Below are 26386 nucleotides of genomic sequence, written 5' to 3' on the forward strand. Positions count from 1 at the left end.
GCTGAAACCCTCAGGGTGAGCAGGGAGGAAAAATAAGTATTTTGAAGTCTAAGGGCTAGAATCAAATACACCTTGAATAGCAAAGATTCAGCTCAGATCTTAATCTTACAACATTTGCAGGGCTAATCTAAAGAGAAGAAGAGTGAAAAGAGAGAAATCTAAAGAGAAAAAGAGAGAAAAAAAATTAACCCATTTGTCAGGACATTATAAATATTCATAGCGTATAGTTTTTAGTGGAATACGAGAAAGCTGAAAAATAGGAGAGTGGAAGAAGCAAGTTATGAATTCCTTAATGGATCTATGTGGAAAATATCCATAAGAAGAGAATGTTGTTTTATTTGCAAATAGCATGAAGGAAATCTAGATAGTTTCTGACAGGGAGATCAGTGGTAGCTGATCTTACTTCTTTGGGTTCATTTATATAGATGTTTTGTCCAGTTTCTAGTTTCTTTGGAACCTCTTTCTGGAAAATAGGAATGCATATGGCAGCCATTTTGGATGCCTACTTTCCAAAGATGGTCTAAATCTTCCCTTTAAGAAGTAGAGTTGTGACCAGATACTACAACAGATCCCTTGCTCTGGAAATAAGGAAAGAGAAAGAGGCCTGCAGTGTAAACTCTTAGCAATAAGCAATAAATAACCTGATCAACACAGCAGACTCTAAAGGATGTCAAACTCGTTCCATGAACTTTCTGTCATGAAAATCTGGTTCTCATGGGAACAACAATCCAAATTGTTTTCTAAACATTTTTAGGTATAAATTTTCAATGACTCTAAATAACAGCCAGTTTCATTACATTTCATACTACCATTACCTCCAAAAAAAAAAAAAAAAAAAGATTTTTGGAATGGGTTTTTAAATATAAATTCATATTTTTGAAGAGAAAAAAAAAAACCAAACATGGCAAGATCAGCAACAGTAAGCTTGGAAATGTTCTGAATTTTTGCAACCTTCTATGCTTTAACAAAGGCTCTTATTGGACTGTGACACTCTATGCTTTTTTTCCCTCTGTTTAAATTAAAGTCCCAAAATACTGTCAGGTAGAGATCTGGTAGAGCAAGAGTGGCATAAAGTGAATTTTTTTTTTTTATTGAGAGAATATGTATCCTGTGCAATATGATTTTTTTGTTTGTTTGTTTTGTTTTGTTTTTAAGTAAGTTTACATAAGTAAAGCAAGAAATATCAAGGTAGATCCAGTACTCATACAGGAGAGCCTACTCACGTTTAAGAAATCAGTCTGGTTCTCATAACAAAACCACAACAGTCTGTGAGTATTTTTTGTTTTTAATTTTATAGCAATGTGAGCTCTGCTCTCTATTTACAATACAGCAGTCTTTGTACTGACAAAGTGGAAATGACATTTATCCAAATATACTGGCTCTGTGAACCTTGGTTTTGATGACCTTATGCCTTCTTAGTCTTCTGGTTTAACTGTGTTACTTTTATTGGTGGCTTTAAAGCAGTTAAACATGGTCTGAAAGCCTTTTCTTATTTCCTGCTTCTTTTTTTTTTTTTTTCTTCCTCTTTCTTTTCTCATTGTGGAGAAAATAATGACTATGTCAAGGACAAACACTTGGGTTATGGATTTTTTCTTTGCTATTACTATTTTTATTACAAAGCAGCCCTGAAGACCTTTTAATTCTCTTGATTGTTTAAAGAGGCTTCGTGAAAACATGACATCTCAGATGTGGAGATAGGTATAATTGAGTGCAAAAGCCTGTTTGCCAGGACTCTTCTACAGTAAGAACCTAAGGAATTCAACAAAAAGGATGGGGTCAGTAAGGGTTTAGTGGAATTTGATAGGAGACCCTATACAAATATCCAGATGAAACTATAGCCAATTATTCTGTGCTGAATATTATGCCCTGATGAAAATAAAATACCTGAGTTTAATCTTTCATTCAGAGTAAAGATTCGTAGTATAATGACCTGATTTAGCTGAAAAAAGGAAAGAATAACTAAGTCTGACAGCTGAGAACAGAAGGGGGATTAATCTCAAAAGTTGCTATTCTTTGTTTCCCATCCTTTCATTATTATGCAATCAGAGCAAAGAGTTAGTTGCTATAAGTCAGCTCCAATTGCATTGCTTGGAGAAAGGGAGAAGCATGAAGGAGGGAGATTTTCCTTTGCTTACAGACAGAGAAACTGACAAGAGAACTGAGAGAAATGGAGCCAGTCAGTCCATCTCTCAGTCTGCCTGGAGCTTAGGGCAGAAGTGGGCTAACAGTGCTCTCATTCAGCTCCAGCACAGCAAGGGCAGCTGCAGGTAGTTACAACAGGGTGGCATGTCTCACAAGGTGCAGTAATCCCACTGAATGCAGAATTTTACGCTTTTCAGCCTTAAATTTGAACTCCTGTATGTCTGACTGGAGGAGAAAGAGAGAGACTATGTTGCAGCATACATCAGAGTGTTGACTGCTCTTCTGATCTGTCTGACGGTGCTTCCTCTTGGCACATAACATGATGCCAATTCTCATTCATCTTGTGAACATATACAGCAACCAGCTTACTGCCATCCCTTGTGCACCACTAAACATTGGTGGTTGTTGCAAGGCACACCCCTGTGCATCTAATCATTCCAGCTGACCAGAGTTGCACTCGATGGTGCTAAAACATACCTTGTATGTTTTATAGCAGCTATTAGAATTAATGCTGTTAGTAATCACATTCTCAATAATCACCACATTAAAGTAACAGGAGACATAAAGATTAGCAAGAAGGCATTCTGTAACTCTGTCAGAAGCAAGAGAAAGACCAAAGACAAAACTGGATTCACTATTAAATTAATAACTAACAAGCTGCCAAAAGATGAGGTTGAGAAGCTTGACATACTATGTTTGTTTGTTTGATTGATTTTGGTGTCTTCACTAGAATGGTCATCTGTGCTCTTAAATTTAACAAAGTTAACCTTAGAAGCAGTAAGGAAAAAAGAGGTATGCCAACTAGAGAGTACTTAGATATAGGATGTCTTTCAGGGAGAAAACCTGCCCAGGGAGGTTGTGGATGCCCCGTCCTTGGACGTGTTCAAGGCCAGGTTGGACGGGGTCCTGGGCAACCTGTTCTGAATGTGTATGTTTGGTGGCCCTGCTAGGCAGGGGGGTTGGAACTGCATGATCCTTGAGGTCCCTTCCAACCCTGGTGATTCTGTGAAAACAGGTTTGAAGACTTAGGAAAATCACTGTTACGTGAAGCTTGGAAGAAGAAATATTATAAATATCAGTGATAATTCTTGTAGCATGGGCAGGCTTCCAGAAGAGTGGTAAGGAGAAAACAGAAGTCTGCCTTTGAAAAGGAATGGCATGAGGAACTAAGAGTTGTAGAGTGGTTCTTTAAAACCAAAATCAAAGAAACCTTTGATGTTTGAACTAGAGTGTCCACTCTAGACATATGATAGACACATGGAATATAACAAAGCAATGATAGACACATGGAATATAACAAAGGAAGAAGTTAGCAACAATCATAGATTTGCTAAGAACAAATTAAGTCAATCACCTAATTTCTTTCTGTAACTAAATACCTGCCTTCATGGACAGTAAAGAAACAGGAAATGACATAGTGTTTTCTCCTGATAATTGTTGATACTATCTCTTATCACATTTTGTGAACTAGCTAAGGTTTCTTCTATAGATTTAACTAGCATAAGACTAGAGTGAAAATATTTGGAAAAATGTATTTAGAAAATAGATACCAAAACCTCACTACCAGTTGGCCAGGTGTTACACTTTTCAATATTTTCATGAATTTTTGGGTGATGCCATCATTTAAGGAGCACACTGTAAGACAGAATTAGACTTTAGAATGAGTTTGAACAGTTAAAGATGCAGTGTAAGACAGCGCAACACAGTACAGTAAGAGGATATTTATGGTATGAAGCTTATACAGGAATTTTGGGTCTAAGTGAATCACAAATTGAACTAGATTAAAAAATGGGATTTTGCTATGAGATAATAGGATAGTTACATAAGTGTATTGTTTGTAGATAATGTGAAATTATCTTCTAAGTTTTGAGTTAAAGGCTCACTGGGAGTATTACATCCAGTTTTGGGAACTAACTTCTGAGAAAGATGTGGTTCAGCTGGAGACATTACTGAAAACAGAACAAGGAGGAGTAGAAAACATGTCTGAAGTGGAAAGGCTTGAGAAAATGGGGAATGTTAAACAGAGAAAGGAGAATATTGGAGGGAAATATAACAGACTTGTACAACTTAGGGGGGAGAGGAAACTGTTCTCTTCATGTTCAGTTGGTAGAACAAGAGATAACAGGATTTAATAGGAACATACAAGACTTTCTGCTGAAAGATAGGAATAATGTTATGAGAGCAAAGACAGGAAAACCATAGCACAAGCTGTGGAATGTTACGGGATACTTGAGCAAAAACTGTGTCACATATGACTTGGGAGAAACTCAGTGGGGAGAAAAATTAAAGGTACAATAGAGGTCACTTCCAGTTCTATTTTACTTTTTTTTTTTAATTTTTTGCTTTGTTGATTTTTGTTTTCTTTTTAAGATGAAGCTCATCCCTACAGAGTGACTGTGAAGTGAAACATATTATTCAGCAGAAAAAAAAAAATTAACTTGGTATCTACTTGAGTGCTCAGATATGTTCTTATAACCATTTGCAAGCTCAAACTGTACTTTCTTTACTCTGTGAGACTCTGTGGTACCTAGAAGGTACCACAAATTGATCCTCCAGTACTTATAAATGAAAAACAAAACTGTCAAGTTATATTTTATATGAGAGACAGTTATCAGTGAGTTAGAATTTAGCCTTATATTTTTCAAAGACATTCACTCTTCTAGAAAGACTCAGGCCTTGTTTCATTTTGTGACACACAGTTGCTTTAAGCTAGGCTGCATAGTGGGATGGTTTTTGGAACTGGTTGCCGCTTTGGTAAACACTGGCTTTTGCTCACTGTATTTCTCAAAACCCCAACTGTTCTCACTGTAACCTTATTATTCTTATGGTTGGAGGCTATGAATACATTAGCACCCAATCTGTGACCCCAAAGGTTTTCTTGTTAATAAGTTTTCCTGTTAAATTTCAGGGTTGTAAGGTCAGGTTCCAAATACTTTGGAGTTTTTCTATTTCACCAGAAGACTCTGAGCTCCATTATTAGGAGTGTTGATTTTGGCTTGTAGTTGCAATCAAAACTGAATAATTAAAAAAAGCAGCAGAGGTTCAAAATGATTGCCAGTTGCAATTATACACCAATATCAACAGCCCTAGAGCCTACTGGCTCCATCTGTTTTTGTTGTTTTTTTTTTCCCCCTGCTTTCTACAGCTATACTACCCCTATTTCTTCTTCTTACCTCATCTCACTCAGAACTGGAGAACTTCCACTTGCTGCTAGACTCCCACTTCATGGTCTAGGGAAGGGTTGCTTTTAGGAAGATGTGTCCTATTACAGGGATCCTGTTCTCTCCCCACGCAGGGACTTTGTCATCTTTTCTCCCATGAACCTGTCATGTGCAGGATGCCTCTTGTTGAAGGAAACATTGAGTAGCCGATTGAATTGATTAAAACCTTTTATTATTTTTATTAAACTGACAGCTGGAGAAAGGAACATCATCTCTTGTATAGAATTTTGGTAACATCTTTTATAATCTTTAATGAATTATCCAACAGCACTACTTGATGTCAAGATGTAACTGAACACCAGGTAGAGTATAAATATAGAATCATAGAAATTTTGAGTTGGAAGAAGTGTTCTTACAGATCGCTTGGTTCCAAACCCCTACTGTGGCAGGGATACCTTCCTCTAGTCTGGGTTGCCTGGGGCTCCATTCAACCTGACCTTGAATACTCTCAAAAATGAGAAATCCACAACATTTCTGGGCAACCTGCCTCTATGCCTCACCACCTTCACAGTGAATATTTTCATATATCTAATGTAAGTCTACTCTCTTTTATTTTAAAACCATTACTCCTTGTTCTCTACCTCTCTACTCCATGATAAAGAGGTTTTTTTTTCCATCTTTGTTGTAGGCTGTCCTTAAGTACTGGCAAACTGCTATACGGTCTCCTTGGAGCCTTCTCTGGGTTGAAGTCTCAGTCTTTTTTTTTTTTATTTTATTGGAGAGATGTTGCAGCCCTCTGATTATTTTTGCAGCTATCCTCTAGGTCTGTTCCAACAGGTCTACATGCTGGGGGACAGAGAGCTGAACACTGTGCAGATATCCAGGTGAGATCTCATGAGAGCAAGGCAGAGCAGGACACTCACCTCCCCTGTCCTACTGGCCACTCCTCTTTTGATGCAGCTAAGCTCATGTTGAAATTTTCAGCCACCAGTATCCTTAAATCCTTCTTCTCAGGGCTGCTCTCTATCCACTCTTTGACAGCCTCTATTCATGTCTGGGATTGCCCCAACTCAGGTGCATATGTGTAAGCAGGTTTCACAAATTGGGTTGGCTTAGTGAACAAAATTATGTGTGTTTCAGCTATGTCACCTTCCTGTTCTGTAAACAGAAATTAAAACAATACTTTCTTACAATCCTCTTTGTTTTCCCTTTCCCCCCTTTCTTCATTATATGTTGTGAATTTGAGCATTACTCTTTAAATTCCATATTAAAGAAGTGGCCTAATAATTTTTAATAACATAATAGAGACTAATTTATGTTTTATGTTCTATGATACTTTTTATTCAAATATTTGCATAGAGGAGTATTTTCTTTAGTGTGTACTTTTGTGAGAAGTCAAAAAGAGTACACTGTGCTTGTGAACACATTGTTCTTTTCTTTGTGCATACTTTATATTTGATGTGATAGGGAAGAAACAACAATAATGAGATTAGATTTGATTATTTCACATAAATGATGAAAAGGAGCCCACATACTTTCAAAATAAAACTGATTGAAATTCATTCTAGTTGGCTCCCATTAATCTTAATTGTAACTCCATATTTCAGTTTAATAGGCCAGTAAATTTTAGGAGGCTGTGCTATTGTTCTTATGTACTTTGTTAATTTTGAGCTCACAAAGTTTTTCCGACTTTGTGTCTGGGAAGGAACATCAACATTTTTATTTTCTGTATGGGTGTTTATATGCCAAGCAGTGCTACTTTTATTCAGAGCAACCTGAGAAAATGCAGCAAGTTCTTTAGAGGCAGGTTTTGTTATTGAGATAAGTTTGGCGTTTAAAAGAAAAAGCAAATTTTGCTGACCACTAGGAAGAGGGAATTGGCAAAACAAACCAACAGTACAGCACACGTATTTCTTCAGAAAACTGCTTGACTTTTTAATGTCCAAAAAGAAGATCTGGATTCACAGAATCACAGAATTCACAAAATTGTAGGGGTTGGAAGGGACCTCTAGAGATCATCGAGACCAACCCCCCTGCCAACACAGGTTCCCTACACCAGGTTGCACAAGTAACACAGTACCCAGGAGGACAAAAGTCTCAACCTTTCTGCACTCTGTGACTTCAAGAAGAGCTGAGTCTTCTTCACACCTTGCCAGACTAAATCCTCTATATAATATATAAATATCTATTAAATGTTACAGTAGGTTGATAACACACAGCCGTATCACACATTTATTAAAAGAAACTGTTCAGATACAGTCTGAACTGGAGAGTGAGAGAGCAGCTCAACTGCACTTAGATTGATGATACCTCTAAAAACTGTCCAAGCATGTGTGCAAGAGCCTGTCATAATAAGAGCTTAATAAATGAGAAAGTGAAGGACAAGTAACTTTCCCAATATACAAAAGTTGTGCACATGCATGTGTATGCTTCATTTATTCCCTACTCTCTTTCAGGTAAACAGTGCAGAAAGAGCAGTTTTGCCATTTTTGAGCTGACTTGTCTTGTAAAGAAATTTGCTAAGTCAGATATTGCTGAGGCTACAGCTCCATGCAACAAGGTTTCACTGAAGACTGCTTTTGTATCACTAAATTTCCACCAAGTTCAGTGCTGTGGTTTTTGTCTGCTGCTCCAGGAACCCACTGCAGATTTCTCAAAAATAGGATTTGTCCTCTCGCCTGAGAAGAGTAGCTGCTTCTGCAGAGGGCATGGAGACAGCATGGTGAGGAACCAGGTGGAGACTCAGGCCTGAGGCAACAATCACTGCAATGGGGTTGCCTACCCTGAGCAGCACTGTCCTGGTGGCAGCATCAGCCCTTGGCTGTGAACTCATGGGAAATCTGCACTCTTCAGAGGTCGATTGCACAAGGCAATTGCTCATTTTGCCTTTGTCTGAAGCTGCTATCATATACACCACAACTGGTAAGGGATTATGATAAAATAAAACTTTCACAGACAGCAGGATTTATGACATATCAAAACACGTTGCTCTCTATTGATGGCATAGAGCTATTTGTGTTTAGCATTTGGTAAGATAGGTGAATAATACATTCTGAAAATCAATATGCCTAAACATAGGGATTGAAAGACACATTTAGACACTTCCCTGGTGTGGAGCAGACACTATCATCTTATTTTTAGGCTTTGAATGTGGAAGTCTTGACAGCACAATATAAAGCACTCAGTGATGGCACCCAAGCAGAAAAGGGGCTGTACGTTGAGTGGTTCTTAGCACTTGAACACTCCATAAGGATAGTGTTTTCTGTGCAGTGATCTGATACAATTGCTCTCCTAGCTATAGAAGTTATTTCATCCATGATTACAGTAAGGGGCTTGACATAGTCCACATTTCTAATAGATATATATATATTTTTTTTTTCAGATAGCTTAACTCATTAATAATCTTGTTTCAGAACATACTTCATATGTAAAGCTCCTGATGTTACTGAAAAAAATACTTGAGAATAAAACAGCCTCTATATATCACTCTTTAATTTTGACATTAGCAGTGTTCAGGTGATTAAGGCACTGGCATAGTTTCTTAGTGAGTTACAAGTTATCTTCAGTAAAATACTGTACTGTTGAGTTTTGTGGTTCTAGGATTTTGTTGCAACAAAACCGCAAACAGTGAGTGAACTTATTCTTTGTGTTAATCACTTTCTTGAAACTGTGGTTGATATCTGATATGTGATTTTATGTGATTGCTGGTATGTGACTGACTGAAGGTACTCCAGATGTTTGTGACTACTTGTGTTTTGGTCTACGTACACTAAGAAAATATCCTAGAAGCAGAATGACTAAACTCGGTATTTACTGTCCTTCTAAAGGGGAAGGGCACTGAAGGCACCCAAAGGCTTCTGTTCTGCCACTGCTCCTGCACCTGTGCATGAAAAGCCCATTTCAGCACAGGTCTTCAGTTCTGCCTGAGACATGCTGGGATAGCTTTGATTCCTTCTGTCTTGGCTTCCTGATGGGACTTTCTGGATAGACCTCAGACCCATCTCCACAGTTTGGTCCTTGCTCCTGTCTGCTACTGTTTGCAAAGGGTCTTACTGGATGGACCTGATTCATTATCTTGTCTGCTAGTTTCTAGCTGGTTGATGGCTATCATGATCATCATGTTCTCTCCATTCAGAGGTGGTGGGGCAGTAACCTGCCCCAGCTCTCAGCAGTTCATCTTTCCACTAGGTCAGCCTAGATCCTCCTGCATTTTTTGCCTTGTTTGGATTAGAAAGCTGATCATTATATAATGACTTCTTTGAATCTCTTGCCCCAGGTCTCATTGGCCTTAGATGATTTGCTAACTCCAAAATAGATGAGGGTCATTTTGCAGTCATTCTTAGACTGGCTAGGAACATCTGCCTCATCTAATGGTATTTGGTGCCTTCTATGGAAAGGCAGATTTGTCCGGGCATGTGACATATTTAAAGAGTGTGAGTCATTAATGTCTGAAAGGACTTCAGTGCCCTCATGTTGTGTGCTTGACAGTGACATAAGCAAAGATGGTTTACTGAGCCATATTTGAAACACTCACATCATTGTGCCCACAGAAACATTGGAATATCTCAGCAATCACTTCTCATGGCTCAGTCAGTCCCTCTGAGAGTATGGAATAATAACTTATTATCAAGTTCTGTGAGATATGAATAATGTGCAGTTCTTGCCTGTTCCCTGCATAATTTCTTCTGAAATTGTACTGTTATTTCTACTGCACACTTTAATGCATGGTAAATTAAATACATTTTTTGAAAAAAAACATCTCAAAAACAAACCAATAGCCCTCAATCAAGCTAGCTAAATTGTTTAATAATTTACTTTGATGGAAGAGTCACAAGGGTGGTAAAATTTAATCCATCAGCTTTAAAGTAGAAATTTTGAAATAATCACTACAGTACCTGAGTGTTCAAACTCAGAAAATCCAAGAAGAGTGAAGTTCTAGCTGTCTGTTGGCAGGATAGATATCACAGTGTGCCATTTTGTGTCATCCTGTCTTAAACTGCATAATAGGATTTAAGAGATATAATGAGAAAAAGATGGCTGAAGTCCAAATCTGGGGTATGTGCTGCCACTGGTAAAGTATCTCATACAGAAAACATGACTCCTATGCATGAAAGATTTAATCCACTTCTAGATGGAATTTTAGTGTAGGTTACATAGAAGGCTGTACAGTATAGTTTCCTTTCCTGAACAGAACAATCTTTGCATTCATCAATACAGGCTTCTTGGCACACAAACAGTATTCAGGAGCACACAGGGGAAGAGAAAGACAGGCCGTGATAGAGGTGAAAAATGAGGGGAACTTGGCGCTTACACAAATGATACCAAAAATGCTGATTTAGGGAAGAAAAATGTAAATCATTTTTAATGTCTTTTGAAGAAAGGCGCCCAAGTTAAAGTTGCCTTGAAGGCATATGACCCAACCTGACATTGCTTTGGCAGCAGAATATGAAGTGTGTGTATGCAGAGATGAAATGTCCTTTGAAGAGCTACTCTCTGATGAAGGGTGCTCACAAACAGTATTTCTGACAATGACAGGAATACAAGAACTTTTTTAAAGCTCCATGCATTTATTTATTTATTTATATTTGGCTCTGGACAAAGAAAATCAGGTATGATTTATAAGTATGGAACATTTGTCACGTGTTTTGTTCTCCCATGCTTTCAAAATCAGATAGCTTTACCAGGCACTAATTCTGAGCAGATAACTGGTTCAAAGCCCTTTCTTTTCCTGGGATGTGAGCAGATACTGAGCTATCACTCTGAAATAAAAGGTATACATTTTTTTTGGATTGAACTAGCAAAAATTTATCACCTCAGAATACTAAGTTGATTGTAAAGTGACATCTTGACTGAGGAGCTATTCAGCATGGGGCTGTCTGTTTCTTAGGTTGGGTTGTTCTCATATATATAAGATCACATGATTCCACGATTAACATCACATAGAGTCTTTTCTGCCCCTAATGCTCCCTTTAGCCCTGGCCTTTACTCAGTGTGCACAAAAGAAGCCCTCATCTGCATCATGATACCAGGCTTTGTTGCTTATCGTATGCAAGTGTGTCCTTGTAAATTCTGGTGTTTTTTCTGCTCTGTTAGTGATACTTTTTTCAGTCTTGTTTCTCCTGTCATAGAGATCAATGCATTGCTTTTAAAGCAGAGCTCTTTCTTTGTCTTTTGCGTTCTTGAAGCCACTGTGAGGTGCATCACTGTGTAAGTGTGTATGAGCTTCTTTCCATTTCTTCTTTCCATCTATACTCACATCTAGGATGTGAGTATACAATAGGCTTACTTTTTTCCTTTCTCTTCTGTTCAGCTTCCATAACACAGCAGCACCTGCCCAATATAGAAGTTTCTTTCCATCCTCTCAAGACAGAGGTGAGGAGTACAAGGACTGTTCCTATGGTTCTATGCTGCAATAAGAAGGATTTCTGTGCTGCTGGAGGAACAAAAAAAAAGGACTCCAAATTTTTGTCTTTGTCCTGTTCAGTTCCTGTTTTTAAATACAGTATCTTGCAATATTAAATGCTTAAAGGAGTGCTGAACCTAATCACAACCTATTACTGGCCCAAAGTGGGACAAAAACTAAAAGAAATTTGTCCCAGCCAGGACAGGGTTGAAAATGTGCCGGCTTAGCTCCCACCTGCAGACATTTTCATTTCTGAAATCTGCATCCTGCTGCACTCGCTTGAGTCTCTGAAGGCTGGAAAAAAACTGTCAGAGTTGGATGATTTGATTATATTCTGCAGTTGCAGTTCCAGCCTAAAGAGCTTTAATTTCTCCCTGTGCTCCTTCATGCACATTGAAAGCTTCAAGGACTATCATCACCATCAGCTGCCATGGGAGCAGGGGAATTAGAAATGGGCTCTTTACGGAGGCTAACTGGGTCCTGCTGAGAGAAGAGAGTAATTTCAAGGTACAGGAGGGAGACCTGCTAGCCATGCCTTGAACTGCTCTGGTCCTCTTGCCCATTGTCCTCTATGGATATCTGCAGAGTTGAATCTTCAGGCTTGTGACAGACATCCTGAAGGGCAAAACTTTGTTTTTTTTTCATCTTATAAGGTGTTGCCAAGTTTACATTTGGGTGAAGAGCTCCCTAGAGGGGCTTCAGCCTGCTACTTGCTGATGCATATTTTTTGGCTTTTTGGATCCTTCCCCTGCAGATTGTGTGTGTGCTGCGTTCAGGGTACAGCTGACCCTAAGGAGATAGCCCAAAGTCCATTCATAACTTACCTTTTTATTTAACCTTGCTCTGACCAGTTACACAGGGATAAATTGAATCCCTCCTAACTTTTCCTTTCCAGTATGAACATTCTGAAAACCCTCGTGAACTGAGACTTTTCCTCTTTTGCAGATACGTTAATAACATTTCACAGCCTCTAAATTCTTGGCTCAGAAATGTATTTTATCTCTGCAGACTTTTCTGACTTTTAATAATGAGGGACCTGACTGCCCCAAGCAGAGAAATAAAGCAGCACGTTCTTTTTATTGGTGATTATACACTAAAAACATGTCCCTTTTTAAAAAAAAGGTGAAGAACTGACTTGGTTATATCAACAAGGAACATCAAGGAACATATTAGAATAATTTTCTTAGTTGCAGGTGGAAACAATTTATTTATCAGTATCTGTAGAACCTGCTTGGAGATTTAGGGAGATGTGCATTGCTTCATTTCCTATTTAACATTATCACTTTAATGTACACAGTATGTGGGCTTGTCTTCCATGTTTTTCAATGGTTGCTGTGTAAGAATCATAATATATCATTTTCACAAGCAATTTAGCACAGTGTAAGGGAGTAAATGTAGCTGTACTGTCTTAGTAGTTATTTTCTAATAAAATTCTAATAGATTTTGTGTTAATGACACAGAAGATGACATTTATGTCCTATCTTTTTTTTTTTTTTGTCTGTAGCAACACAGTGAAGCAAGAAGTTACAAGACCAGATGATAAGCTAATGCACTCCTTGCTCGTGAACAATAAAGTACTGTTGTAAAAAACAGCCTTTGACACTTTACTAATGGCTCTCTGTGAGATAGTACCTGGCAGGCCAGAATTGGTAAAGCTAGTTAGGCTTTCCTTCAGTAGAGATTGATTTGAGCCTTATATGAAATGGGATGTGCTTTAGCAACCCCAGTCTCCTCTCCCCTATGACTACAGGACTTTTTAAAGACAAAGGAAGGAAAAATAAGCAATCTTTTTTTCCCCCGTGCTTAATAAAGAAAGAAGATTAAAAAGACTCCCCTGTTGATAAGATCTAACCATTTATGTTCCTGTGTGATGAAAGGTGAACACCTGTTTAAGATTTATCTAGTATTTTGTCATCTATAATGAATCTAAAGGGCACAACAATTTGTCTTAACATTCTGTAATGCAATGAAGCTCATTTTAACAAATAACTGTATAAATAACATATTTACCAAGTCTCTTGGTTGACTGATCTTGTACTTGAGCTGTAAAACATTTCTAATTGATAACAGAGTGAAGATGAAATAGGAGAATGGATTATGTATGTATAGAAGAATCAAAAAAGGAGGTAAGGTACATGTGTCTCTGTGTGCATGCTTCTGTAAAACTTGCTGTGCTTTTCTGCGGGGTCTTATTTTATGCTTCTCAAAGTAACAATGATTATTATCACTGATTACAATGAACACTAAACAATGTACAGTTTGAAGCAGAAGTTCTTTACAACTTGACTGAAGCAAACACAACATTCCCTGCAATGTTGTGATATTCTCTGATTTATAGATGTAGAGAGTTCTTGTTTTCTGAAATATTGGGCTGTTCTCTTTACTAACACACTGCTGTTCTCTGTACAAAGGTTGATAATCTGTGTACTACAGAAGTAAAATAACATTATGGTTGAACTCAGTGCTTATAGGGTTATGCAGCCAATGAAAAAAGTTGTGAAACCTTAGTGCTGTCACCCACAACTTTCTTTCCAGTTTTCAAGGGCTGAACTTGAGTCTTTGTCTTGTGCCATGACAATTCTATATATCTAGTCATTGAACAGTCTGTCTGTTTTTGTGAGTCACTCAGTTCATTTCTGGACAATTGAGAAAAAGAAAATCAATAACATGAAATTAGAGGATAATAGCATGGCCATCTGAAGGATTAGTCAAGCTTCCCATACAAGCATATCAAGAATCTCTGTTCATTGTGACATCTACCTATGAAATAAGTGTATGAACAGAAAAGCTGAATTTTAGTTCCCGATGCAGAGGATATGATTTCTTCAGTAGTTCTTCTGGAATCTGGGAAGAAGGAGCATAGGTACGAGGCTACAATATTTAGCTTCTCCCTTCCAGAGGAAGCCCTAGAGAAATGAAAAAATGCATCCTTCATATGTTGGTGAGTTTACTTGCATAAAACAGGTCAGCATATTCCTATCTTGCTTAAGACACCTGAAGAATATCTAGTACTATTACTTAACATCCACTGGTGTTAGACAAGGTCTAAATATTTTGTATGTGGTACCGAAATAATGCAACAATATCTGTGCTGATTCCTGAAGATGGTACTTCCAAAGTATTATCTATCCTCTTTTAGGTCTTTCTGAAGATGCAATAAATTATATCCATTACTATTTCTCTCAACTATACTCTCAGACTGTAAAGAATCTGGACAAGAATCTCTCATGTAGACCTCTAGTTACTGAGGCATAACATTGTCTACATTACAGGCTCTATCTAGAAAGGCCATTTTTTGTGACATCCCCTGAATGTGAATTCCTTAGAATTTCCAATGAAACTTTCTTAGAAATGAAATGAATAAGTAGGAGCTAGAGCCATAGTGATGTAACAGGGTCTTTATGGTGGGACTCAGCGAGTTTCTTCTGTAGATCTTTTCCTGTACATGCTCTCCTACATTATTTATATGCATTTGTTGGAAAGCACAGATTGAATACACCAACCAGAACCTCTTCACTCACCTTGTTGAAAAGTCTTTTTTCTCTAATGCCTGTCACAGCTCTTTGGCTATATCTGTGCAATTTTTTTTAAAAAGGAAAATAATACAGTCGGTGTCCAGCTGAATAGTTACAAGATTTTTTGTCATAAGATATGTTGAAAGCTCTTAAGATGTTTAAGGGAAATAATCAGAATTCAGAGTGTATATTAAATTATCAACTATCTAATAAGTGTGCTACTTCCCAGCTGGGATCCTCCTGGTACGTTCATTCATCTTCAACCAGTGTAATTAAAGACGAAAGGTGCAACACTGATGATTCTTCTCTAGAGATCTCATCAGTTTAATTCTAGAACTATCAGTGGAAAAGGAATATCACATAAATTGTTCCGACTTAATTGGACACCTGCTGGAGGTCAAACAAAACACCAAGGTCTACTGAAATAGGGACTGCCTTCTGTAATTCAGTAATTTGGTAGGAGATGATTTGGCAAGGCAGTGCAATTTTTGTTTCATGCCTTTTAAAACTAAATTAGATCTGGTTAACAAAAACCAAACCAAAACAACAACAACAACAACAGCAACAAAAGAAAGAAGTGGAAAACATCAAGAGCAAGCAGGAATGTACTTAAAATCTCCCCGTGAGAAGTGATAGCTTGCTGCATTTAGCAAGTGAATCAAAACCTACAATGCTGGGGTTGCATTAAGAAGCTTCCTACTGGTGCAAAAAGGGTGTGCAGAATTACTCCTGATTTAGAAAAACTTTCTTAAAATTTCCTACTCAGAAAGTATGTCATAGGTAATGAGTAAATGAAGATTTTTCTTCTCAATTGTAATTTTAAAGCATATCAGTGCATTATGATGCAGTAGAAATACAACTCTCTTTAAAAATAATTTTGTCTGGTGCTGTCAAAAATAATTCTTCTTGATGATGTCACCAGACCCCCTTGTTCTGTTTATAGTAGTTATTTAAATCACTGTTTCCATAAATGTATATGAGTGCCATGAGGGTGTCTATATTTGTTACTGAAGGTGTCTCAAGAATCTTGAAGCAATCTCCCAATCTAATTAAGAGTGCTACAATTTCAGCACAAAGAGCTGTGTTGCCAGTATTAAAGGTTCAAAAATTGTGAGTCAGGGCCTCATAACTCGAAACTGAACCCAAATGTAAATATTTTGAAGTGTATTTCTTATGTTTTGGACTTGCTTTTAATTATTCAGCTCTACCCCTTGTGCATTTGTGTGTGTGTGTACGTGCATACATGTATGCTGCTGTAATTCTAGTATTGTGTTTTGTACTGCTCTCCAAGACCTGCAAAAGAAAGAAATGAGAAAAAGGAACAGAGGAAACATTTTCACATGAGAAGAAGAGGTGAGGCAGTATCTTGATTTTCCAGGCTCTTTTTGCCTCTTCCTCCTTTTGATGCTCAGGTGAGAAGTTAACGTTCCTAACTGTTGTTCAGCCAGAAACAGAAAAGTATGTGGTGAATGGAACAAGCCCTGGACTAGGACATCAGTCTCTGTGTTTGGAGATCAAGCCAGCACCTTCCTTGTACTGTTTATAGGACAAAGATAAGATTTGGTGATAATGGTTTGAGCCCATGTGCTGCAGGACACAGTATTTATGATGCATTACTTTTGTTCTACGACTGCAGCATTCAAGTAATGGATGTAAAAATGTTGCTCAGCTTTCACATTGGTGTTGACAATTTGTATCTGATTCTTCAAGACAAACCAGAATAAAAGATTCTCTGATTGGATAAATGGTTGCAAGAGATAAGTTCTGCTTTTACAGTTTACTATAGCTGATGTTATCCCCAGAATTTCAATTAGTGAATTACCATTGCCAACTGTCATATCTTTTGAGGCATTATGAAAGCTTTGCATCAGGAATGGCTGCATTACAGCTTCATACAGCACAGGAGCTGCTGCTTGTGGATAGAAACACTTGATTTAAAAAAAAAAAAAAAAAAAAAGAAGCTTTACAAGTATTATTTTATGTCCCTATAAAAATATTTTCATACTTCATTCTTTTCTTCAGACTCTTAATCATGTTGCTTCTCTGTGCATGCTCTTCTAAATCCAACCCTCTTTTGATAATCTCTCCTTCAATAATCCATTCTTCTCTTAGCTGACTTGAAGACCCGAGCCACTTTGCTCCTTTGTGATGCTAGTGACTTTCCCAGAGATATCATCTGTAAGTAAACTAATGTGAGAAGCTGAGTTTAATGAAGCTTTGAGTATGTCTGTTATTTGATTTTATCACTTCAGTTTTGACTCCTTTTCTCACTAATTAATGTGTGCTGATAGTATACTGTCCATACTTGTTAACTTGGCCAACCACCATGACAACATATTCCCATTATCACCAACTGTTTGTACCTTGTCTACATTGCATTTTGGCAGTGAAGTAGATTCCTATAATTTTTAGCACTATATTTTAAAGCTGGAGAATATGGATATGCAAACAGCATGGTCTTTTGCAAAGCCCTTTGGAATAATGCAAAAACAACAGGATGGGGGTTCTTTTAATGTTATCTAAAACACAGATAAGCCATATTTGCTTGGTATTTATGCTTAATCTGTTGTCAACAGACAGAAAAACAGTAATCAAAATTACTTTTAGGACTCATTTTGTCCAAACAGAGGAATATAAGATAACTAGGAGAAATTATCCTCTGCAGGTGACCACAGTACAGCTTCTCTCGATGCAAGGAAAAGTCTGTGGTCCATGCACTACCATTCTGATTCCAGCTCATAGCTGTGACACAACATCTTTTTACTTGTAATGATACAGTCAAGGAAACTGTCACCTTCAGCCTTGTATTGACTCAATAGTTCCTGAAAAATGTGCATACATTGTTCTTTCTGCTCCTGTATGAGCATTCATGAGACTCACCTGGCAAAAAAATTGCAATATTCCTATGTTGCCACTACTGTTTCCAATGCATTCAAACTGACATTCAGCTCCTTACAAAGTTCCTTGGTTGTAATCCGCTGATTTGCACAGATGAGTTGATCAAGACATTCTTCATTTCATGGTGTGACAGTTGTGTATCGCCATTCAGAATATGAGTTGTCTTTCACGCTGCTGTCACTACCCCTGAAATGCACCACCCGCTGCCTCACTGTGCTCACATCCACTGTTTGATCTCCATAAATGTTCAAGAAGCATCAGTGAATGTCAAGGGGTGCAATTTTTTCTACAAGGAGGAATTCAGTACCACACCTTTGCTTCATCCACGCTTGCATGTCAGATGCCATTTTTTTCACACTGCCCCTCTGCTGGTGTCTGTCACATGGTAACAAAATGCAACAATATTGATAGGAAAATTCAGCCTTTGCTGCCATGTCGCCAGCATCTGCCTCTGAGGTAGTGGGACAATATATTAAAAGAGGAAGCATTACTTTTGGAGTAGCCCTCATATTTTTGTCCTTGTTCACAGTGCAACTGATGAGTATAAGCAGTTATGTTCTTATTGTGTGAGTCAAAAAGCAGCCTCCTGCAGGGATAATACACAATTCCCTCATGTTCAGTCAGCCATAATGCCTCAAGAGGTGAACCATATTCTGCTACAAGTAATTTTGGTCTTTTTCCTTAATAAACACAGTCAGAGCTCAAGACCTATATTTTAACATTAGTGGAACAGCTGTATTGCTAACCCTTAATAGCGCTTGACCTGTGATTAAACCTTTTCTGTTAAAATTCCTCAGTTCCAGTATTTTTCCCTTGTGTTAACACTTTAAGAAGGTGAATTTGTCCTTGAGAGAACAAAGTTCTTCCCTCCAGACCTCATACATTTTTCTGGAAATCTCCTACCTCACAGTTAGGTAGCTGTGGGTCTCAATGTACAACGTAAGTTCAGTTCCACCAAGGTATTGTACTGGTTAATACAGTGAAATGTATACAAGCCCCATTTATTATCCATGACAACAATGTAGATGTTCTGAATGCTAAGTGATTTATTTAATGAAGAATATATTAATTTTTCTCATCTTGTCCAGAAACACTTAGTGGCCAGTTCTGGCACTGAGATGTATATGATAGCAAGTAAATATGGCATTTTAGTCAGCAATTAAACAAAAAATTGCTATAATTTTAAATTCAGCTATTAAGTGTACTGCTCCTATCTAAAGTAGTACTTGGCTAAGAGCTGTAACTAATCAATTTTTAAAGGAGTTTGGTTGGTGGTCTCAGGGGAAATGAGGTAGTTTGTATGAAAACATATTAATTATGGAGTTTCTTCTGTAATGATGCATGACATTTAGAGTATTGATGTAGCAACTTCTCCAACTTAAATCATCTAACAAGCATTTCTAGTTTTATCTCATCTATCTTGATTGTTGGTTATATTTATTACAGAATGAAAATAAGATTTTAGATTTTTAATTATTAGCTATAACAGATTCCAGAGTAGCTCAATGAATAAAATTCTTTGTAAAAAGCATATAGCTACAGCAGATTTTTGCTGAATGGGACATTTGTCTTTCTCCAAGATCAATATTACTTTCCTCTTCAATGTGTCATATTTTGCTCTGAAGTGAACAGAAAACTTCTTCATGGAAAAGATTTTACAATTCTGACATTATTTTTAATTTGTTTTAGAATGTCCCTGTTAGAATCTTTGAAGTAAATCAATATTTTAGCATTGTTTATTAATAAAAAAACCCACAGTTTTTAATGAAGAAGTAAATGCTGTACCTTTCTCACGGATTGGAGCGACATATCTGACTATCTGGTGCAGAAGTTCCTGCATTTTGCCTGCGGAAAGAAGGGAAAAGCTAGAGCTGCTTCCAGATTATGTGGGCAAGGTTGGTCCTGAAGGTTCCTGTGCTGAAGAAAGCTGAACACACGCCGTCGTGGTACGACACTGCAAAGACTGAAAAGCAAATGGAAGGACGGACTGTCAGGATTCAACCCAGGCATGGTGCGCATGGTTAGTGTAAGACACAGCCTGCTGGTCTTCATATGGCAGAAAGCAGCAAGGCAAAGAACTGAGGTGGAGCTGCCTGAACCTGTCTCCTCTACCGAGCGCAAAAGGGCATGAGCATGTACAAGCTTCGGTTTACTGCAACATAGCCTCAAACACGTCACCCTCGAAACAGAGATCATTCAAAGCTGTTACAGAAGAACGAAAGTGAAAAGCTTCCAAAATATTTTTTCCTTTTAATCATTGCTCCTTGAAGGACAGGTCCTTTCCTCCAGCTCTGTTCTCACTCGTGCCTTCCCTTGTCACAGAAAGCTCTGTATGAAAAGCCTGGCCTTTGGTCTGCCCCCTTTGTGTGCCTGCCTTCTACTCCTTGGGTTCTCTGTCGCCGAATCCCTGAAGTCTAGGCTATTCCAGCTGAATGTTCTAGGGACAGTCTCCTATTCCTGCCAGAGAGCTTTGTTCAACCCAGCAAGCACCACCTCACACAAATCCCACTGACAACTTTCCCTTCTGGCTTCTTAATAAACAGAGCATTAAACACAGCAGACAGTAAGCTGTGGATAAACAGATAAAACAGGGACCAGCTTCTCTGTTTTGTGTATCAGATGTTGCAGTAAGGATTAAAGGATGTGTTCTGGTAATCCTGTTTCTTCAAGCAACTCACTAAAGTAAGATTTCCTCTTTGTGAGGGTAACGCATTTCAAAGAGGATGTTAATTTACAAATATCTCTGTTTCTCCTGTATTTTTGTAACGGGTGAAATCTATACATAGGTAAGACTGTTTCAGGCAGCCATTTCAAATATGTTTACTGATCTTTGAAGCTAAGGATCTTTTGTGATGGTATCTTTCAGATTCTTCACAGACATTGTACAACATCACTTTCAGTTAAAATAAAGTTATTGTTAGTGCCTGTATCTGACTATCATGTCTGAAAGTGAGACATTTAAGAATTAAAAGTACATCCATTACTGATTAGACAAAAGAGTTTTGGTTGAGGTCAGACAATCATATTCTTGACGTATCTGAGCTTAGCACTGTGGTGTTTTTGGAATGAAGTGGATCAGATCTGAAGATGCTTCTTTTGTTAATCTGATTTTTAATGTTGGGATATGGTTGGCAAGAAGTATGGGCTTCAGAAGATGGTTGCACTAATCTGTCAGCGCCACTAGATCCTGTGCCCATTTCCCATTGCACTTTATGTTCTTGTGTGTTTTCTTCTGCTGAAGTTTGCTCTGAGTTAATCTGACCTCTTGATGAGACATTTTGGCTTATTCAACGAGCAGAAAATTATCTCACTTTTTTGCTTGCTGAATGAGATGAACTGAGTAATCAAATTGTTGGAGCAATCACAAAGGAAGTGCTAAATACACACAGCTGGGAGTGAGGAAAATGAGAAAGAAAACCATATTTTTAGTTGTAAGAAGCTTTTAGTCAATCTCAGCACTCTCGTGAAACTCATTCTTGGTGAAGAACTTCCATGTCATTTTCACTCTGTCTCTGGTCTAGAGAAACCTGCATACATTGGCTGCTAACACTAGGGGTTCTGCAGAAGTGTTTGATAGAAGGCTGTTTGATTTGAGTGGATCCCTTGGTGGAGATGTCACTGGCAATGAATACTGATAGACTGAAGCTAATTAATAAGTCAGTGTGAAGAACTTTTTCGTTCTTATATATATTTTTATGAATGTAAAGCTGGTTATGATTTGTTGACTCTTGCAAATGATTTTGCTATTTACACTTCAAAAACATTCATGGGAATCCAGAAGTTTTTTTAAGACTACAGATGTACCCACTTACTATGTCTGTTAATTGCATGAACAGGATGAGAATGTCTCAGAATCTGCAATGCTAAATAATGTGAGACTTTACTGAAGAGTTTGCTTGCTGGAAAGATATAAAGCCATAGAGAAATGAGCATATTAGAGAGGTTTATTTTTGTCAATATAGACAAATGCTAGTGATTATATGAGGATTTTCAAGTTTTACAGTGTTCAGCAATCACCATAAAAAAGCAGATTTTCAAAATAAACCAGCTTCTCTCTAGACACTATAATAAGAGACAAATTTTTGAAATTATATTTAGTATCCTAAATTATTCTCTTTCTGGGTAGTTTTCAAACACAATCAATGCTTAGATTTCGGGTTCTTCCAAAAATTTGGCTTAAGCTCTCCATATTGTACTCAACTGGCTCCAGATAGCATTAGGGCAGAATCAAGTACCTGCTCACCATTTTTGATCAAGGGGTAGATCCGGATCAAAACAGTGATAAAATAAGAAAAGCAGGTGACAATCAGTGAAAAATTTCTATTCCTTGGAAGGAACTCAAAGAATGACAAAGTAACAAATATCAAATCAAGAATCAAAGACGTGTGATTTGGAAAGTTATTTTAAGTTCAATTCCATGATGACATTCACAGAAAAATGCTAGGTTCTCCAAAAATAATACCTCTTCTTTATTCCCATGGAAACTGCAAAGAGAACAATAATGCTATCTGATAGAGCAAATTCTCAGTTATGAAACTCTATTTTGCTACATAGTCACCATCATTAGCTACACATTTTAATTGCTCTTATCAAAATCTGCACCAGCGGAGATGACACACTGTTGCAGTTGCCTCTGCTGAAATGCACAACCATCACCTCTCTGTGCTCACAACCACTGTTTGGTCTCCATAAATGTTCAATAAACATCAGTGAATGTCAAGGGGTTCAATTTTTTTTCCCCACATGGAGTAATTCAGTGCTGTACATTTGCTTTAGCTATACATCCTTGTCAGACAACAAATTTGTCACACTGCCCCTCTGCTACCATTTGTCAAATGGCAACAAAATGTAATGGAATATTGATGAGAAGATTCGACCTCTACTGCCATAGCACCATCATCTACCTCCGATGTTGTGGGCCAACATCATAGAATAGGAGGTATTAGTTTTGGAGCAGTCCTTGTACTTTTCTTCGTAGTTGAAATTCGGCTGATCAACTGAGCTACTTAGATTCGTATCTACAAAAATGATAGAAAGAATTTTGAAAGTATAAAATGACAGAATTTTACTGAGAAACTTGACTAATCCGTATACAAGAACATTGTTATTACAATAATTTATTACAAGTTCATTATATGGATGAATTGGTATTAAGTAGTGAGAAAATAAAGAAAATAAATAAAGAAAATAAAATGAAATAGAACAGCTAGTACTTAAGCTTTGGGTTGGTGTTGGACATAGTGGAGTAACAAAAACAGCTGTACAGGGAGTGTGAGCCAAAGAAATGGGTATTAGAACTATACAGAATGAAGTAGTATATCATCTAGTATAGAACAATGACCATGACTGCAAAGGTTTAAATGATTGGATAAGAATGAAAAAAATTACTTTCACTCAGTGTTTATCCATCTAATAAACTGTAAATGGAAAAAAAAAAAAAAGCAAGTACAAAACAAAGAAAATCTCCAAAGGCAGTGAATAAAAGGATCCCTGAGTTAAAACTGTTTTGGAGAAAAATGATAGAAAGCATAATATTGGCAGTGTACCACAAGTGTGGTGATATCTATGTATTCAGTATTGATTTTAGAAACCTAAGTACCACTGGAAATTTGTTTAACTAAGTATTAACTTCTCCAGGAAAAAATAGAGAACAAGAGCTGTGAAGAAATCCAGCACAAGTCTGTTAAGAGTGGTCTGCCTTATTTTTTCCAAATAGTCAGTGAATCAACTAACACTGATGCTATTTTAAGCTTGAATTTGCATGAAGAAAATTCATTCAAGAATAGAGTATAATAGAAAATGACTTTGAATAGGAGGTTACTGTAGCTTTTCAGCCTGAATGAAAGGGCAAAACCAGGTTCTCAGTCTGGATGGGAGAAAAGCCTTAAATGAAGGAGTGTTGGTCAGGAGAATTGCATAATAAGATACAAGCCATACTCTTGTCTATGGAGAAAACTCAGAATTAAGAAAAAAAAAGGAAAATGAGTTTAGAATTTCATCCCAAGGAAAAAGAGTGGAGGAAATGTTGGAAATGTACAAGTGTTAATGTTCAATGTAAGGGGTTTATAGTATTATGTACATTGAAAGGGATTTCTTAGAGGTCAGCACATCCAAACCTTAATGAACAACTAACTGGAGCAGGATGCCTTGTGCAATTGGGTTTTTGAGTATTTCCAAGGAGGGAGATCCAGCAACACCTTTGAGCTACTCTCCCACTAGGTAACTGAGGACATCAGTAAGATTCCTGCCCCTAGTCTTCTCAAGAAGAAAATGAACAAAAACAGTTCTTTGTCTTCTCAGACATATCAGCTTAATATTCTGCTGCTATTGTGGAAAGACCAACCCACAGAATCACAGAGCCAGTAACAAAATTTTTAATGACTTTCTTTGTTTTGAAATCATTATGCAGTGAATGTAGTGTCTGTTTATGGGGAAAAGTAGCCTGAGCAGCCTATGTCTGTTAGCTGAATATGGCATAAAATTCAGAACATGTTTTAAAAGAGACAATAGTTAAAGACATTGAAGATCATCAGAAACCAGATAAAATGTGTCAAAATTCTATCAATACAGAAATTTATATTCCTACCTTTACATAATCTGTTTAGTATAAGAATTACTTCCTAGCAAAAGGAATAGAGGATACCTGATTTAGAATGACTGAATATGGGATATCTGATTTAGAATGACTGTATCATAGTGTACGAAGTTCCCATTCATTAAACTTGAGAATAAGGATGATAAAAAATAATAATAAAATATCAAATAGGAAAATAACTGATTAGAAAGGGAGGAAGCCATATTTGTGATATAGGCTTGAGGGAGGTTATTTGAGGGAGAGTGTTCTTCTGGAGAAGGAATCTGAATGCAACTCTTACATTCTTTTTGTTAATGAATGAGTCGGGGAAGCACTGTTAATTCAGAACAGGATCATAATATGACACTGGCAAGAACTGGGTGACTTTGAGAACTGAGATAATAGAAACGGGATGGCATTTAAAAGAAATACAAGTGTAGAAATGTCTCATAAAAGTAGGATCTTACCAGTATAGCAGACAAAATAAAAGAGCTTTTTTTTTTTTTTTTTTTTTTTCCTTGATTAGAAAATGATACAAATAACCAAAATGATGTAATTCTAAAGGAAGAAAATGCAATTCTAGGAAGTGACAGCTAAGGAAGGAAGAGAGTAAAGGTGACTGGATGAGAAATACCTTCACCATTATTGTAAATCAGCCTTTGAGAATGATAACTGACACCAGAAGAGGTGCAGAGAAAGGCTAAGAAGATGGCTGGGGGTGTAAGCATAAACAAAGAAAATTTGCTTTTTTTAGTCCAGCAAATCAAAAGCTGAGAAAATATTTAATATAGGCTTGTATTACTTACATGTAGTTGTCTGAGACTGCTAGGAATGAGATTTTTCCAGTCAGATACTCCTTCATCTGCTGATTTCAGATTCTTTACTACTCACCATGGAATTGATCTGAAATTGCAGCAGTTATTCAGAGACTAGGCATGGGGAATTAAAAGAATTTAAATAGAATAGTACAAGCCTAGACACTTTCATCCTGTCTTGAACTGCCATTATATGCATTTAAGAGGGAAAAAACTCTGGAAAATGTGTGGAGTTAAATTCTGACTGCATTGAAGACAATGGTGAAATTGAATGTTTATGACTTTCTCCCGGCAGTATACCTTGTTTGAGAAAAGCTTCTTGGAGAGAAGTAGTTCATTTTTACTGTCACCTGATCTCTCTATTGTTCACATTCTTTGTTCAAATTTAGAACTGTTAGCATAACTAGTTTTAAAAGAAGAAAAAAACCCTGACATTATAAGACTAATACTGTTGGAATGAAGAAATCAGGCCAAGCAGGAATATTGGTTTTTTTTTCATTCTCTCTTTTTTTTTTTTCTCAATCTGAACAAATAATTAACAGGAATTAGAAAAGCATACCTTCTTAAACATACTTCCTTTGGAATTAAATTTTCTTAGATTATGAGAAAGAAGAGAGCTGTAATGTTTCTAGGTCTTTCATTGTCACTCAATAAATTTCAAAGATTATTGGAAGCAGGTTCCCACAAGACTCTGTTATTTGTCTTTCGAAATGAGCACAAACTCTTAAGACAGATCATCTAAATCACTCTGAAACAACCAACAGCTTAGTACTGTACTGCAAACAAACTATTTTATAAATCAATTGGGAGAGCAAATTCTTTAAAATGTATTCTACAGTGCCAGGGTCAAAAAGCTCTGTATTTCATTAAAGAACAAT

General features: G+C 37.2%; 2 long non-coding RNA genes across 3 annotated transcripts in view; one reads left to right on the forward strand and one right to left on the reverse strand.

Moving 5' to 3' along the window:
* LOC128081748 (uncharacterized) overlaps window positions 1-21054 on the forward strand; it is a 45657-nt gene extending 24603 nt beyond the window's left edge. Inside the window, exons 2-3 of one of the 2 annotated variants that reach the window (XR_008207386.1) lie at window positions 13777-13832; window positions 16513-21054. This is a non-coding gene — a long non-coding RNA (uncharacterized LOC128081748). Of the gene's footprint in view, window positions 1-13776 lie in introns of both variants that reach the window. The other variant, XR_008207385.1, reaches the window with a different exon arrangement.
* Window positions 1482-13783, reverse strand: LOC128081757 (uncharacterized). The gene is made up of 2 exons (XR_008207390.1): window positions 3156-13783; window positions 1482-2985 (listed from the first exon to the last, which is right to left on the reverse strand). It is a non-coding gene; the product is annotated as an uncharacterized LOC128081757 (long non-coding RNA).
* Window positions 21055-26386: the final 5332 nt, after the last annotated feature.

The sequence above is a fragment of the Tympanuchus pallidicinctus genome, unplaced genomic scaffold (assembly GCF_026119805.1).
Source record: "Tympanuchus pallidicinctus isolate F22 unplaced genomic scaffold, pur_lepc_1.0 scaffold1, whole genome shotgun sequence".
Taxonomy (NCBI): Eukaryota; Metazoa; Chordata; class Aves; order Galliformes; family Phasianidae; genus Tympanuchus; species Tympanuchus pallidicinctus.